At 42.6% G+C, this 18,326-nt stretch overlaps 1 long non-coding RNA gene across 1 annotated transcript; it reads left to right on the forward strand.

The window, feature by feature from the left end:
• The first annotated feature begins 11,393 nt into the window (after nucleotides 1–11,393).
• Nucleotides 11,394–16,367, forward strand: LOC123376737. The gene is made up of 3 exons (XR_006581916.1): nucleotides 11,394–11,618; nucleotides 13,203–13,263; nucleotides 15,278–16,367. It is a non-coding gene; the product is annotated as an uncharacterized LOC123376737 (long non-coding RNA).
• Nucleotides 16,368–18,326: the final 1,959 nt, after the last annotated feature.

An 18,326-nucleotide genomic window follows, 5' to 3' on the forward strand; every position in this document is an offset into this window, starting at 1 on the left:
AGTCTGCTTTCTGTGAAGTTGAAATTAAATGCCCTGCTAATACAAAAGAAAATTTCCCTTGTGCCAAATCTAATCAAATCTAATATGTCTATATTATAACTACCATATCTATAACCATATTATACTATATTTCAAAACCCTAATTATAAGGCTACTTCATAAAAATAAAATTGGATCTCATTTCCACAGCATTTTTCAGTGAGAGATATGAAACACAAATTAACTATCTCCGTTTGCCATTCATTATTCCTTTGATTTCACTACACACTGAAGGGCAAATTATTGGCTGGCTGTGGGCAGGGGTGTGCTAGAGAGAGAGAGAATGAAAGGAGTCCTTTCCTCCCACCATTGCTACAGGAGATAGCCATAGCCTGGTTGGCTGTGCTCGGCAGTGCAATAATGGTAGGCAGTCTACCACTGCTGATAGCTATAGAGAGGTTATCTGGATGGTAGTTGATTATAATCATAGTCTCTAAGCTGCACGACTGCACAGCCACCCAAGAGTCAATCAAGTGCTGCACTCTTGATTAGCAGAGCCTCATACATCCGGCGACATGTGTTCAGGTGCTCCTCCCTGCCGCTACTTTGCGGCCGTGTTGCTCCTGCCCTCTACCTTGGCGCCCCTGGCAAGCAGCTCCAGGGACCCTCCTGCTTGCTGTACAGAGCTTAAATTTAATTCTACTGGTGGCTCATATCACCTTGATATTGGTGCACAAACTTCCCGTAAAAAAATTCATTCTGCACATGGATGGAAAAAATTAGCGGGAACATTGGCATAATCCTTCCCCACCATCTGTACTAGCAAGCACCAGCAGTGGGACGTATACATGAGTTTTGATGGGATCTCTGTTGATAAGTTTAGCTCACTGCTAGATGACATCAAGGTATATAGCAAGGACATACACCAACAGGAAAGGAAAATGCTTAAGGCTCAGGCTGACAGGTTTGTTATCTGATGATGTATGGGCAGCAGTAAGGAATTGTGGGACAAGTACATTAGCTGGAACAATCAGTGAAATAATTAACATTGTCAACATGTTGTGTGTCATCCTTAGGTTTCTGACTTAACACCCCTTTGGGATGAATGGGGGAGTTCACACATCAGCCATATTTTACGCTCTCTGTGGAGTCAGGAAAACAACGTTGCATTGGCATACACTCAATGTTGACACTTAAGTTTTCCTCATATCCATAATTGCTAGAGACATTAAATACACAGACATTTTTAAAAATTAAAGCTGAGATGCTGTGGTATAAACAGAAGTGTTCAAAGTATACTTTGATGGCTCTGGTGACAGATATACAAGCTCATCAAGAGGGGAAATGTGCTACCTTACTTTTCCAGCATATGTCCAACTGATAATGTAAGAGGGAGGACAGGTTTCCCTGAATCCACACCATCCTCACTTAAAGGAATATATAGTGAGAACTGCACCCTTAGGGGAGTAACTGAGCTGTGGAGTAGAAATTAATTGCTCAGTAGGACACATAGATGACAACAGACTCCATGTGTAGGGCTCCAGATACAATAATAGGAGATCTAAGACTGGTAAGGAAGGACTTGTGTATGCAAAGGTCGGATCCAAAATCCAGTTTATGTTATCTGAAACTTATAACCCGTTGATGACCAGTATTTGCATGTCAATACTATTCTCCTTGGGACTGAACACATGTTTCATTTGGTACAAGAGAGATTCTATTAGATCATTATACTAGCGATGTTTGTCAGTGAGTAAACAGGAAAAACTAATATATAGATAAAAGCCTTCTTGAGAGTACTACCACCACCACTACAAACCAGCTCACCTGCCTTGATTACCTGCTTCTAGGCATTAAAAATGGGGAATCTGAATATATTTTAATGGTAATAGACCATGTAACTGAATTTGCAGAGTCCTAGCCACCCACCAGTAAATCAGGCAGAGCAGCTGCTAAAAAAATATTCAGTGATCTTATCTTTATTTTGGATATCCTAAAATGATCTGCTCTGACCAAGGGAGAGAACTTGAGAGTCAAATACTCAAGGATTTTTGTGAATACAGTTGGATGAAAGGTCCTGTGCTACATCCTATAACTGCAAGGAAAAATTCAACAGAGCAATATTTAATAATATTAAAAATATTGACTGAGGAATAAATATCAAATTAAAAGGACTGTAGAAACCAATTAGCACTTATAATTGCAACAAGCATGAAAAAAGGAATCCCACTTCATTTCTGCTTTACGAGATTATCCATATGTAACTTTTTGGACTACGTACACATCCAGGAGGGTAATAGTCATGCTAACTACATGAATCAGTGGAAACAATGACTGAAGAAACTGCAAAGAGGGAACACCAAGAGGGAAAACTTATTACAACCTCTAATCAGTGTTAATTCCTAGGAAACAGGAACCTGATAAGAAACCCGTCTGAATGTGGTAGGCTAGGGAAACTCAGATGTAGGGTATGCAATCTATATTGTAGAAAAGGAAAGAGTAGGGGGTCCTATAGAAAAGTTGACACTCAAGAAACAAATGGATTCAAAAAATGTCACCAGAAGGAATGCTACACTGAAAGTGTGCAAATTGAGCAATGAGGCAAGAAAAAAGATACTAGGATTGAGTAATGCAGTGAGACATCACTTGAAGAAAGCTGCTCCTGGATATAGCCAATCTTTAGAGGATCACCCTGAAAAATTTAATATAGTTACCACCAGGGAGCAGGATGTAAGTTATTGTTCCAATCCACATGGATACACTGCCCTGGAAGCTGAATTTCACTTACAGGAGACTGAGCTAGTTATCAGCAATAAGGTATCAGAAACAGTGACACCAGAAGGAATGGTTAATCAGAGTCAAACACTGTACCATCTGGTTTCAATAATCTAAATAAGCAAGATAACCAAAGGAGATGGCCAGAGAGGGGTTATAGTTGTGTGGTTAAGGCACTAGACTTGGGCTCAGGGGTCTGAGTTATATTCCTAGCTCTGCCACAGACTTCCTGTATGATCTTGGACAAGTTGCTTAATCTCCCTGCCTTAATTCTTTATCTTTACTATGAGGATACTCATACTTCCTTTCTCCTGCCCTTGTCTCTATTTAGCTTGTAAGGGATTGTCTCTTACTATGTGTCTGTATAGTGCTTAGACCAACTAGCCCTGAAATCTTGGCTGGAGCATCTAAGTTTTTCCTTAATACTAATAAAAATAAATAATCAATTGTCTCTTATGGCTACTTGGGAAAGCCATAATATCAGCCATGGTGCCCTCAAAATGTGGTGAGTAACTATTGGACCCCTGTACTCCACTCCATCCACATACATTTTAGTCCTAAAATCATTTGTGTTGCATGATATATTAATATTCTGACCAACAGGCAAAATCTAATAACAATATAGTAGTTTCATCTATGTAAAGACAAATTTGATATGTAGGCATATTTGTTTGATGTAATTTTAATGATCTAGGAAGACATTTTTGTAAAAGGAGAGATCTGAACTATGGAAGAATGAAGCCATATTTCAATAGTGATATTCATGTAGAGGATAGTAATATTTATTGTCCTGGAAGGATGTTTAAAACAATGTTAAATTCAATGTTTTATTTACAGGGGGAAGTTAAAATGGGAGGGATATTCTACACTGGGCAAAGCTGTTCATTGTTGACCCTGTCTGGAGACTGGCAGACCCATAGACAGAGAAAGTAAACAACGAATCTAGCAATGTCTTGGGGAGATGGCTGACCCTTTAGTATGTCAGTGGGTGATGACAAATGAGTCTTTGGAAGAGCTCTGCAGAAAGAGGACAGAGAGCCATGCCTGAGGAAGTTAGAAAGCCACCAAGAGAAAGTTACTAGGTGTGACGGTTTCCATTTTATTGTCATAAAGTGATTTGGCAGCTTCTCAGGCAGGTGGTTGTGTCTACATATCCCTTCCAAGCCTCCCTTCCATTTAGAGTGCAAGCTACAGATGTATGAGGAGGAAAGGAGAGAAACATGACTCATACTACTGCCAGCGGCGGCTCCAGGCACCAGAGCTCCAAGCGTGTGCCTGGGGCGGCAAGCCATGGGGGGCACCCTGCTGGTCCCTGCAAGGGCGGCGGTCAGGCAGCCTTCAGCGGCTTGCCTGTGGGAGATCCACTGGTCCCGCGGATTCGGCAGCAGTTCAGCAGGGGGTACGCCGAAGCCGCGGGACCAGCAGACCTCCCGCAGGCAAGCCGCTGAAGGCTGCCTGACTGCCATGCTTGGGGCAGCAAAAAAAACTAGAGCCGCCCCTGACTACTGCAGTCCCCGCACTCAGCTCCCTCTTACGAGCCACTAGAGTAAAATGACCCAAAGATGCAGAGAAGACAAAGCCTTGGCCCTGCCCTTCCTTTACAGGGAATTAGTGATGGTGGCGGCTAGATAAAGATCTGTATTCAGAATGGTCATGGGATGCACTGCCCAGAAGGTCAAACTTGGGCCAGTACCTACAAGATAATCTGTCCTTTTGTGGCAAATTTCTGTTTTAAAACACCACAGATTTTGTTTTGAATATTGAAATATGTAGGCAACCTAATTCTGATCTCACAATGTAAATTGTGAGTATTTCCAGTGAAGTCAACTGAATTAAATGGATATAAACTGGTGTGAGATCACAAACAGGTGTTAGACAATATAGCACAGTCATTTCCCCCCAATTCTTATTGACAATCCTTTACACTGTAAGTATTAATGTTTTCCCAAATTCCTGTATGAAAAAGCCGGGCATTTGTCAAAATTCCCCATAACATGTGCTGGTTAAACAGATAACGTGGGATGATCACTTGGTATTTTTTATAAGAATCCAAGAGATTTTCTAATAAAGGAAAATGCAATAGCTACATTGCAACCAATTGTTCAGTCAGAAAAGACAATAATATGCTCTGACAGCAATCAGCACACTAAAAACCTAAAGGCTAGGAGCATTTCTGAGTAAAGGCTATTAACTAATTAGTTAAATCAGGTATAAAGTTCAAAATATAACAAAGGAAAACTAGAGATAGTTACTGCCCTGGGGATATAAATATCAGACACACATGTCCCAGTTCTGCTTGCCTTACTAATGCAAGTACACTCATCTTCAGTGGCTTACTCATCTGACTAAAGCAAACAGGATTTGGCCCAAATTGGATTAGATAAAAGGTATTCATCATCCCCCCAATACTTCATTTAAGTGTAAGTAATCTGATCTATATACATTCACTCTATTCATTGATAATGTGTCTAATGTCTAATTAAATGAGATATATATTAAAGTAGGATTAATTTCTTATCTGAAGCTTACAAAGGACAGGAAATTTAGAGTTAAATATCTGTTCTTTCAGTGGGATCCCTCTATTCCCTCTCTGGTTTTTGCTCATCATTTTCAAAATCCCTGGTTCAACCCTCCCAGCTGAAGAGGACTAGACATCTCTCCCTGCGGAGCTGCTCAATGCCACTCTGAGCATTAGTGAGATGAGAGTAATTGGAGAGTAGTCAGAGGGTATGGCTACACTGGCGAGTTGCAGCGCTGGAAAGCCTCCACCAGCGCTGCAATTAGTAAGTGGCCACACCTGCAAGGCACTTCCAGCGCTGCAACTCCCTGGCTGCAGCGCTGGCCGTACACCTCACTCGGCATGGGGAATAAGGATTCCAGCGCTGGTTCTGCAGCGCTGGTCAAGTGTGGCCACACACCAGCGCTGTGATTGTCCTCCAGGGTATAAGGATGTATCCCAGAATGCCTGTTCAGCCACTCTGCTCATCAGTTCAGACTCTACTTCCCTGGCCTCAGGTGACCCGCCCTTTAAATGCCCCGGGAATTTTAAAAATCCCCTTCCTGTTTGCTCAGCCAGGTATGGAATGCAATCAGTGAATCTTTACAGGTGACCATGCCTCCACGTGGCAAACGAGCCCCAGCATGGAGCAATGGCGAGCTGATGGACCTCATCAGTGTTTGGGGGGAGGAATCTGTGCAGGCACAGCTGCGCTCTAGCCGTAAGAATTATGATACCTTTGCCCAGGTATCGAGAGCCATGCTGGAAAGGGGCCATGAGCGTGATGCGCTGCAGTGCAGGGTTAAAGTAAAGGAGCTCCGGAGTGCCTATTGCAAAGCACGTGAGAGGAACCGCAGATCCGGCAGTGCCCCCACGACCTGCTGGTTTTACAAGGAGCTGGATGCGATTTATGGGGGTGACCCCTCTGTAAATCCAAGGACCACGATGGACAGTTCAGAGCCGGTAGAGGAGGGGGAGGGGGAGGCAGACAGTGAGGCTACTGTGGTGGGGGAAGACACCCCGGAGGAGGCATGCAGTCAGGAGCTCTTCTCAAGCCAGGAGGAAGCTAGCCAGTCGCAGCCCCTGGAACTTGGTGCAGAAGAATCACAGGAGCAGGTCCCAGGTAAGCAGCTTTTATTGCAATGCAAAGGTTTTGGGAGAGGAGGGGGGATGGTATGGCTGCATGCCTGCATGCCTAGACATGGAATATCCCATTGATGTGGTCTATCACATCGCAGTAATCTGCCTCTGTAATCTCTTCAAAAGTTTCTGCAAGAGCATAGGCAATTCGCGTGACCAAGTTTAAAGGGAGAGCCATTGTGGTCCCTGTCCCATTCAGGCTAACGCGTCCGCGCCACTGTTCCAGGAGGGGTGGGGGAACCATGCTTGCACAGAGGCACGCTGCATAAGGACCCGGGCGGAATCCGCATTGTTGTAGGAGACCCTCCCTTGCTTCTTTGGTAACCCGCAGAAGGGAAATATCTTCAAGTATTAACTCCTGTGGGAAATGGAGGGAGTGTTTCAGTGCTGTTTCCCCAACTGCATACCGCGGCAGGCAGGAACCCCAGGGTTAATTCCTGAGGGACATGGCAGTGCTGCGTTTAACAAAGCCCAAAAACAGGCAGTCTAGCCATGAAGCAAGAAGCCCCCTGCCCAAGCATACCGCGGCAGGCAGGAACCCCAGGGTTAATTCCTGAGGGACATGGCAGTGCTGCGTTTAACAAAGCCCAAAAACAGGCAGTCTAGCCATGAAGCAAGAAGCACCCTGCTCGAGCAGACCGCGGCAGGCAGGAACCCCAGGGTTAATTCCTGAGGGACATGGCAGTGCTGCGTTTAACAAAGCCCCAAAACAGGCAGTCTAGCCATGAAGCTTGAAGCCCCCTGCCCGAGCATACCGCGGCAGGCAGGAACCCCAGGGTTAATTACCATTACCATTTCTGGGAGGCTGTGAATTCTCTAGCAGTTGCTGAAATGTCTGAGGAATGCTTGTGTGAGACTTTTACTTCAGATTATACACAATGCAAGCTCTCTTAAAATGTATCATTTGCTGTATTTTTATAGTGACCTTGAGTAGTCCTGGGCCGGTCTTATCAGTGACTGAAAGAAAGCTTCAGAACCTGAGAAGGAAACCGAATAGAAGCAAAGAAGATTTGGTCAAGGCAGTTATGAACCAGTGTGCAGCAGAGAATAAAAATGCGCAGAAATGGAGAGAAAAGATGCAGCACTGGAGGGAAACAGAAAGCAGGAGAAAGGCGTTGACGCAGAAGAAAACCACGAGGCAGCTTATAAACCTCATTGCGCGCCAAACAGACTGTATGCAGTCACTGGTAGCAATGCAGGCAGAGCACTACCGTGCAAAACCCCCACCCTCCCAAACCTCTTTCCCCTATGCACCAATGTCAGCTCCAAGTCCCATTCCCCAGCATCCAGGTTCTTACCTACACCATCACCAGCTGCCCCCGACACCTGTACGGTCACCTATGAGCCCAGAGAACTATGACCCTTACCCTCTGCACTCAACCCCCATCACCATGCAACAGTACAATCCTGAGGTGCACAGCACTCCTGGCAGTACATATGCAAAACTATGAATGTACAGTTCAACAACCAACCCCCCTGCCCGTGTACTTCCTTTTTTTTAAATAAATGATTTATTTGATTATGAAACAGTTTTTATTACTGCATAAAGTGAAAGATAACAAACCCCAATGAAAACACAGGTAACCAACATCAAGGAAAACACAGGCACTTAAAAGCACTGTAACCAGTGTACGTCACTCCTGGTCAAGGCAAAAAAACATTACTGTTGGCTTTCTGCCTCAAATTCCTCCCTCAAGGCATCCCTAATCCTTGTTGCCCTGTGGTGGGCGTCTCTAGTAGCCCTGCTGTCTGGCTGTGCAAATTCAGCCTCCAGGACTTGCACCTCGTTGTTCCATGCCTGGCTGAATGTTTCACCCTTCCCTTCACAAATATTATGGAGGGTACAGCACGCGGATACAACCGCAGGGATGCTGCTTTCCCCCAAGTCTAGCTTCCCATAAAGCGCCCGCCAGCGCCCCTTTAAACGGCCAAAAGCACACTCCACAGTCATTCGGCATCGGCTCAGCCTGTAGTTGAAACGGTCCTGGCTCCTGTCCAGCTTCCCTGTATAGGGTTTCATGAGCCAAGGCATTAATGGGTAAGCGGGGTCCCCAAGGATCACAATGGGCATTTCAACGTCCCCTACTGTGATCTTTCGGTCTGGGAAAAATGTACCTTCCTGCATCTTCCTGAATAGGCCACTGTTCCGAAAGATGCGTGCATCGTGCACTTTTCCAGGCCAGCCTGTGTAAATATCAGTGAAACGCCCACGGTGATCCACAAGCGCCTGGAGAACCATAGAGAAATACCCCTTGCGATTAATGTACTCGTAGGCTAGGTGGGGTGGTGCCAGAATAGGAATATGCGTCCCATCTATTGCCCCTCCACAGTTAGGGAAACCCATTTCTGCAAAGCCATCCACAATGTCCTGCACGTTCCCCACAGTCACGGTTCTCCTTAGCAGGATGCGATTAATGGCCCTGCAAACTTGCATCAACACGATTCCAACGGTCGACTTTCCCACTCCAAACTGGTTCCCGACTGACCGGTAGCTGTCTGGAGTTGCCAGCTTCCAGATTGCAATAGCCACCCGCTTTTCCACCATCAGGGCAGCTCTCAATCTTGTGTCCTTGCGCCGCAGGGTGGGGGCGAGCTCAGCACACAGTCCCATGAAAGTGGCTTTTCTCATACGAAAGTTCTGCAGCCACTGCTCGTCATCCCAGACTTCCATGACAATGTGATCCCACCACTCACTGCTTGTCTCACGAGCCCAAAAGCGGCGTTCCACGGTGCTGAGCATTTCCGTTACCGCCACAAGCAATTTCATGTCACCCGCTTTAGGCAAATCCATATCATCATCGGAATCCTCACTGTCACTTTGGAGCTGAAGGAATAGCTCAACTGCCAAACGTGATGTGCTGGCGACAGTCAGCAGCAAATTCCTCAGCAGCTCAGGCTCCATTTCACAGCGTGCTGCACTCACAATGGCAAGAAACATGGACGGCGAAAGTGAGACTGCTGGGAAGTGAAGCGATGCACCACGGGGCGTTGGAACAGGAAGCGGAATGACCCACACACTTCCTTCCCCTTCCCACAATACTCAGTGCCAAAACGGCGCCAAAACGGGATGAGGTGCTCTGTGGGATAGCTGCCCACAATGCACCTCTCAGTACAGCGCTGGAAATGCTGCCAATGTGGCCACACTGCAGCGCTGGTAGCTGTCAGTGTGGCCACACTGCAGCGCTGGCCCTGCACAGCTGGACGACCAGCGCTGCAAACTACCAGCGCTGCAACTCGCCAGTGTAGCCATACCCAGAGTGTGCTTTCCCCTGCAGGCCTCAGAGCAGAAAGCCCAAGTTCAAGATCCTAAATTAATGCCTGTGCATCAAGAGGCCACTATATGCCCATAGTGTGAAACAAATAATTTCTCCCCTAAACTTTTACAGTAGATATGCTGACATAACCTGAATGCAGTTTGAGTGTCATCACTATAATATACCTGAATATGCAATTCTTTGAAACAAACCCACATCAGCAAATGCTCAGTAAATAACCGGCTTAAAATATCAAACTTCCGTTATATATTCATACGCAACTTCCATTTGCTTAGTTTTTCAGATTTCATTGGTACAAATACAATATATTGAACAGTCAAGCAGAAAGAAGCTCACATGGCTTTAGAATGTGAAAAAAACTGCCCTCTGGGTTGAGAAATGCTCACACATATACAAATCCTATTCCTTTTTTTCTACTCATTGTCCAAATTACTGAGTCCAATGCCATCAGCTCAGATTAAACATCTACTGTTAATTCCAAATACTCTACTTATGTCTGGTTACTTTACAATTTTGTCCAACATAATCAGGACAATTATTGTTCCAGTGCAATTTCATGGTGTGAAATCCCTAGCAGGATATATAGGATACTGATAATTCAGTCAAGACTAATACTTCAGGGGACAGGGAAAGTTGCAGTGTTGTTTAGCACAAAATGGATTCTTTTCCCTTTGCTTTCATACATTATAGCCCAAACCTGAAATGCTTGCTATTGGGTGTAATACTTGCAACTATGAGTATTCCCATTGACAGTGCTTACAAGATTGGAGCCTTAGAATTAATTTATAGATCATTTTCAGCTAATACCATTTGTTATTTTGGAGAGAAAAAACCCAAATAGGTGCTGGTAGTTCCCAATAGGCAGAATTTCTTCAAAAGAAGAAAAAAAAGTCAAATAATCTTTAAAGCAGTTTGTATTGGCTCCTATTTTTTTAATTTATTTTAAAGATTTAATAGAGCTAAGCCCAAGCAATAGCATACATGAAAACAAGTGACTGAAGTTAAGTTTCAAGAGTTAAAAGGTTTTTATTTTTTTAATTTTGTATTTAGAAGATATCAAAACTGACAAAGACTTAAACTTTTTTTTTTAAAGTTCTTTTCCTTACAGAAAAGGACTTCCAATCAAAATCTGATAAACTAGAGATGAGGATTTTCATTCAAAAAGGTTTATACAGGGAAATAGAAAAATCCAAAAAGCATCCTAAGACTCTTAAAGGGGAGGAAGAAAGAAGGAGACCGCACACCATGAACAGCTGCCTCTTAGAGAAGCTTATGACAGATAGTAAAGTTACAGCTATTCTGTGTTGAAGTGTTTATATCATGCAAAAGAAAAAAAAAAGTGTCACAATGCAAAAATAGACTATACCCTTAAGACTCAGCAAAACCATTCATTATAAATATAACCCTCTACTAATAGAGCCAGAAAGGAAGAAGCAAAAGAAAACAAACAACCCTTTAGAAGATAACTCTAAGCAAAACCCCTATTAATTATTCAAAAAAAAAGTTTAGAAAATACTATTACTAAAAACAACTTCTTTTGATGAAATACCTAGCTGATTATAATCTTTCCCTGAGTGCTCAAGTAAGGCTTTTATACTCACCAAGCATGTCACAGGTGAACTAAGTCCTCCTATTACTCCACCCCAATTTGGCCCAGCAAGATCCCATATAAAAGTGGCCCCAGGTGTTCTTTTAGTTTGTTTGATTCATGTGTGGTTTGGGGTTTATTTGCTCTTTTAGGTTTAAGAAGGCTCTCTAGAGAGGAGAAAGGAATGTTCTATATTTCTTTTCTCTTCAGAATTCTTTATTCACTATTCTATGTTGGGGCTATTTAAAATAACAAAGCAATTCCCCTACAGAATAGCTTGTGTACTTAAATTGCTGATTCACATATCTGCAATGTTAACTTGAACATAATTCTTTGTGTGGAAATAATCATTACATAGCAATTGGTAAATACAACTATATAGTGTGGGGGTTGAGGTTTTTTTAAACCTAGTTTTTCCCATTTAGAAAATGAGGCAAAAGACCAAAGTTTGGAGTAACATTTACTATCAATTATGTTTTTATTTACATTGTAACTGTGGATAAGGCCTAACTTGTGATAAGGTAGCTACTCCTGCAGAAAGGTTCCTGTGTTTTTTCCAGGGTCTTTAGAAAATATCTCAGAATATTCTGTGCTGTAAACTTCACCTAACACAAGGGATTTCTTCCTGCTTGGTTAAAAGCTAAGCACACTGAAAGAGTTAGGATTCATTTTCTTTTACAGTATATAATTTTGTAATTAAGCTAATGTTTGCAATTTGCTTTGTAGGTGAACAGCAGTATGTAAGTGCTGAGTATTATAACTTGTAAAATGAACTTGAACATCAGGATGAAGCAGGTTTGGGAAAATTGCTAGTGATTATTTAGAATAGGTCCCATAACTATGTTAAACTAGATCATGAGTTAATTCTGTTTCTGGAACTAAATCAGAATAACAGGGTTGTTCTCTGGTAGATCTGCAAAGCCTGAAGGAAGGAATTAGGAAGCAGAATCCCCTCTTCCCCTGCCCTGGAACACAGAGAAATGCCTACTAAATAATCATAGTAATACATCCATCACTCCCTCACACTTCTCACTCCAAACCCTATCCTTCTGTATGCTGTTGCAGAGAGACCACCATATAGAGTTTTGCTCCCCAGTGCACAAGAGTTATAACTCTACTTGTGATCAGGTTTCCAGAATCTTTTTCCCTGGGCAGCAGATGCACTCAGCTTTTATTGTGCCCAGAGTTTCCTGTCTCCATAGAGGGGCCAAGGATGGTGGAATTTTGCTTTTAGGTCATGATCCATTATGGTCAGAATTGTTTGGTGGACTTTAGGTTGAAGATTTGCTGTAGGGCTAAGCATAAATTGGCAATCAGCTTTTAAAAGCTGGATCTTAGCTGCAAAACCTTCACAGGGATTCACAGCTGCTTTAAATAATTCAACCTTAGAATATGCTAGCACAGAAGATACTATCACTTTATTAAAAAGCAAAAGTCAGATATGTTACAGAACAACACAAATGTATTTCACTCTCAGCAGAAATGTTCAAAGGATGAAGAGCCCAAAATAAGAAGGAAGGCTGAGGCCATTGTTGCCCTCAAAGGGATCTGCAGATTGACCCCTTTTGTTCAGACAGGTCTGAAAATGTGTAGAATCCTGATTCCTGTCCTTAGCAGCAGTGGGAAGCAAACTGCTATCTTAAGGGAGCACTGAGGAGACTGTGCTTGCTAACCCCCTAGTGTGCTAAGCTACTCCATCAGCAACAGATCTGGTATAATTAGCATACTTCCCTTTGGAAGTGTGATTCTGGAACAGTAACAATGAAAGTATAGGTGGTGTTTGACTAATGAACATAACAGATTGTAGAATTAGCTGGAGTGTGGGCCTTTGTAGCATGCCATCATAAAATCCATATAGGTACCTTTTAATTCCTTTGGTTCTTTAGTCACATATTAGTTTAGCATACACTTTGTTCATTTTTTGGTATTTTGTGTTTTCCAAATGCAGGTGTCATTTTTTTTAAGTACTGTGAAACACACCAACCACTTGACATTCTCATTAAAATCAGGTAGGCTATTCCTTTTTCATAAAATTTATGAATCTGAGGTAGAAGAAATCTGCACATTTTTAGAAAAATAAAATCAACAAAGTAGAAGACTGTCAGTGAGTTTCTTTGGGGGAAAAATGTGCTAATTTTATTAATGTAAATACTCTTGCATGTTTCAGATGTATGAAAGACTGTTAAATGAGTATTTTAGTAAAATCCCAAGCCCTTCAAAGGGATTGGTGACTTGTGAACCTTGCATCCCTCTATTTCTTCTCTCCTTCCCTTCCCCCCCCCCCATCTGTCTTTCTCATCTTAGCTGGAAAAATGCATAACGTTGATGAAGTAAAATAACTCAAGCACTTTTCTTTCCCTAAGACAAACAGAAATAGACTAGTTGGAATTCATTATGTACAGGCTATAAGTGGGAATAAGTGAGTTAAATCCTCACACACCTTCTGTCTCTAATTTTACTCTTTATTCTGACATCCCAGTTGATATCCAAAGGTGAATAATAATCTTACTTTATAACAATCACAACATTATAAAAGCTAAACATATTTTATAATAATAATTTTACTCTTCATATTAGGGTCCTATCTACACGTATTCCCTGCAAAGGGCTTCCATTAACATCAGTGGGACATCCTTGCTTAGATATAGGCAGTATATCTGGCTATTTAACTTGACTTGCTCTTTGCAAAGTATAGAATCACCATGAAAAAGTTAGCACTTGCAACATTCCCCACCTAGTAGTACATAAACACCTACCCGAGACTTGCTTGCCAAATCACCACCTTCTTCTTAAAATCCTTCTTACAAATTTACTTCTATTGGGTGGTTTACAAATAATTGCATAATCCTTTCGGTGTAAACCATGACTCAACCTGAGGTAACTGTGTGGTACATGGCTGGAAAATGTTGATTTTCTAATAGTTTCTACATTTCAGTGCATTATTATACTTTATAGTTCACTACTTCATTGCATGTAATACATTACTAGTGAGACCAAGGAAGCTGTCCTGTTTTACTACTGTATTTATTCTTTGTACTATTCCTCTTCTTCCCCAGGAATCTTATTTTCTTGCAGCAAGAATGCAGGAACCTAATTTTATCACCAGCTTATGCAACCACTTTCCCAGTAACTTTGTACTATGCAGGATTGAATCTTTCCTACTCCCTTCACCTGGGAAACAACTTCATTCTATATATCTGGGGTCTCTGGAACTCAAATCTTTTTCTAAATCTGTCTTTCAGTTGACATCACAAAAGGGAGATTTAGGTATTATAACCATTGTAAACTTAACAAATGTGATTAACTGAATGTCATCAAACTACAGTGCATAGGGGAAGTTTAGTAACACACAACATTATCAAATATAACTTATGTATAATAGATGTTTCTGGGAAGATATCCTGGTAATTTAATATTAAGATGCTATGCATAATCCCTGTAAATCCACTATTGGAGTTAATTTCAATAAGAAATGCAAAGCTTGGGAGAAAACCAGTTGCTATTTATGTATAACCTTAAAATTCTCAACTGTTCTCATACAAGCATGCATATAAGCTTGAGCCAATTTGCTACAATCAATAAAACTGCATGGTTTTCCTAGGTACCATTGTTTGCACCTAACATGACATCTGGGAATCAGTGGTATAAAGTATCAAATGTTTTCAGTGATTCCTCTGAAGTATAGGAAGAAGCAGCACAGAATTTTAAATCAGACTTGATAGGTGTACGCATTTTCTTGACATTTCGTGAATAATACCATTCGTTTCTCTTTAGCGTATTAGTGAGCGTTTATATAAATATTTTATGATCCTGCATTAAACAGGAAACCATAATGGTCACCATTAAAAATTATTATTTATTTATTTGTATTACGGTAGCACCTACAGACCCCACAATGAATAGGGCCCCACTGTGCAAACATATAGCAACATATACAGTCTCTGCTCCAAAGAGCTGACAACATAAAGTGACAAGACAAATAAAGAATGGGAGAAAGGAATTATTGTTATCTCTGATTTGCAGATGGGGAACTGAGACACAGCTCAAATGATTTGCTGAATGCCGTACAGGAATTTTGTGGCTGATCTGGAAATTGAACCCATATCTCAGACCAGAGGTTTAACTGCAAGACCATACTTCCTCTCTAACAGCTCTCTAATACTGAGGGTATTTCATACACCACTGGATGATAACCATTGACAAATGGTCATTTTTTTTAAAATCTGGAACTTCTGTTGACAACAATAGGCATCCCATGCTATGCAACAGACCCAGCATTCGCATGTAAGGAACAAAAGAGGACATTATGGTGTAAAATATTGAGAAATTTGGCTCTGAGTCTCCTAGCCCTTTGACAATGGAATCTCTACTGTATGAGAGAGAACTTGACTGTATGTGGAGGGAACTTTTTGGAGTATTAGTCAGATACCATCAATAAAACACTTCTGAAATGTAGTACATATATGTTTAAATAGCTGGATCAAGATTCATATAACTTCTGTGCTCTAGACCTGCAACATACATAGCACTAAGGCTTATCAGGTGAATCCAATATGTATCTCAGCCATGCAATGACACTCTATGTACTTCTAAGAAGACATAAGAGACTGAATGAAAATCTGATTTCTAAACTGTGAAATAATAAAAATAGCATCTATGTAATGCTTCCCATCCAGTGATCTCAAAGTGCTTCAGAGATTTTATACAGATAGCATAGGCTGGCTATAAAGACAAAACTCAGATTTCTCAACTAGGTTGTACTTCCAAATCAACAGAGAAATTCACACAAAAATTGACTGAATGTAATGGCTGTGAGAGCAAGCCAGATGGTTTTGTAGATTAAATAAATCTGCATATGGTTATGGAAGTTAAACTATAAATTAGCCAACATGTATATTTTGGAGGAAAATGTCATAGGCCTTGTTTGTGAACTGCATAATAATGGCCCAGATTCACAAACCAACAATCCCTCTCCCTCATGATATATCCACAAGAAACTGCAGTGCCTTTCATAGTTAGACATAAGAATGTTGTCCTTCAGGAAGAGAACCCCTTGTATCTCTTATAACTAAAGATCAGGCTAAATAAAAAAAGGCAGAACAATAGCTTTGGCAGCTGAATCCTATCTGTGGGCATAACAGCTCTGTGACTGTCACTGAAAATAAAATGGTAGGGCCCACCACAATGAATGGAATGTAACCCCAGCACCTTTCTCTACCATTAGCATCATGGCACTTGCTAGCCCTCCTTATAGTTGAAGAGGTGGCTCCATTATAAACCATTATAAATAAATAACAAGTCATTCTGACAAATACATTGGCTAATTGAGATAAAAGTGATGTTGAGCCTTGTGAATTTTTAATCTAAAATATGAAGTACAGTACATTACATTGATAAATTAAATATCAATAAACCTTTTAAATTACTTTCTATATACAATCTTATTTATATTTTAAAAATTTCTGAAGTGAATGAGACTGGGACCAAAACAAACCTACAACAAAATGAAATTAAGTCAGTGGAACAATGTGCACTGAGCTGGTACACAAAGCTGCCAAATTATACCTGACATGGGGTGACACTGGCCTTTAAGAGGGAAGAGCCAATGTACCTCTGATAGATCAGTGAGCCCCAATTAGGCTTTAGAGAGAAGGCACTTAGGCCCTAGAGCGAAGGGGACTGGGTGAATCAGAGAAACCTTGTGAGTTGGAGCTGCCTTACAGTCAGTCAGGAGAGGGGCAGGTGAGATCTGCCAGGGAGTCAGTTTTGGCAGGTGCCCTGAAGGAACACAGAAGGAGCAGTAGAGAGTTGACAGGAGAAAAACATGCAGAGAGCAGAAAGCTCTGTAGGCCCTCCCTGGAAAGATGGAGGATTTGCCAGGATGCCAGCAGAGGGAGATAGAGAGATTATCCCGGGAAATAGATTGTCCCATTGGGATGAGATGGAGGCACAGTAGCACACCCCTTTTCCTGGTCTACCAGTACTGGCTTCACGCTGCGCAACCCGAGCCATTGAGTCTTTCTCAGTGACTTCCTTTGCCTCGGGTAGATAGTGCAGCTGCTGCCCTGCATCTTCACCGCCTGTGTTAGCCATCATTTTCAGGGTTCACACTGGATCTGTTCACCTCCCATAATGCCCAAGGCGATATTTCAGACAAGCCTTCATTGCTGATGGCATAGCACCAACCAGGGGCGGCTCTAGGAATTGCGCCGCCCCAAGCAGGGCGGCATGCCGCAGGGGGTGCTCTGGCGGTCGCCGGTCCCGCGGCTCTGGTGGACCTCCTGCAGACGTGCCTGCGGAGGGTCCGCTGGTCCCGCGGCTCCGGTGGACCTCCCACAGGCATGCCTGTGGATGCTCCACCGAAGCCGCGGGACCAGCGGACCCTCCGCAGGCATGCCTGCGGGAGGTCTACCGGAGCCGCCTGCCGCCCTCCCGTGGCACACCGCCCCAAGCACGCGCTTGGCGTGCTGGGGTCTGGAGCCGGCCCTGGCACCAACACAGGTAAGCCCTCTGCGATGATAAAGAAGTGAAATCGACGCACTCCGTGTGCTAGGTTTAGCCAACAGGTTTTGTATTGATGTCAGCAACAGATTCTCGGCTCTAGCTAATCTGCCAGATGACATGGAGGTTGCTTGGTCCCTGTTCACTTCTACCCTCAACCAATCTGCTGAGCAGATGATTGGCTATTGGCATCCAGCATGCCAACCATGGCTATCAGAGGAGGCCTTTCAGATAATTCAATTGAAGCCTCAGCCTGCCAGCATGGTGATAAGTGCACTTGTAATCAGCTGAAGCAAAAATTTAACACCCTGGCACTCCGCGATCATGAGGTATATTATAACCAAATGGCGGATGATGTCGAATTTGGCTTAGCCGGGGCGACTTGAAGCCAGCATTCCGGACTATTTGCAACCTCAGCGGTCAAGAGGTAGTCACTACAAACATCATCCTGAATGACAGCCAAGGCCATCCATGTAAATCAGATGATGACATTCTCTCACGCTGGGTGGAACATTATCACAGTGTCCTGAATCATCCTCCAGCTGCTGCTTGTTCAGAGCTGGATGATTTG

The sequence above is a fragment of the Mauremys mutica genome, chromosome 8, assembly GCF_020497125.1.
Source record: "Mauremys mutica isolate MM-2020 ecotype Southern chromosome 8, ASM2049712v1, whole genome shotgun sequence".
NCBI classification, from domain to species: domain Eukaryota; kingdom Metazoa; phylum Chordata; order Testudines; family Geoemydidae; genus Mauremys; species Mauremys mutica.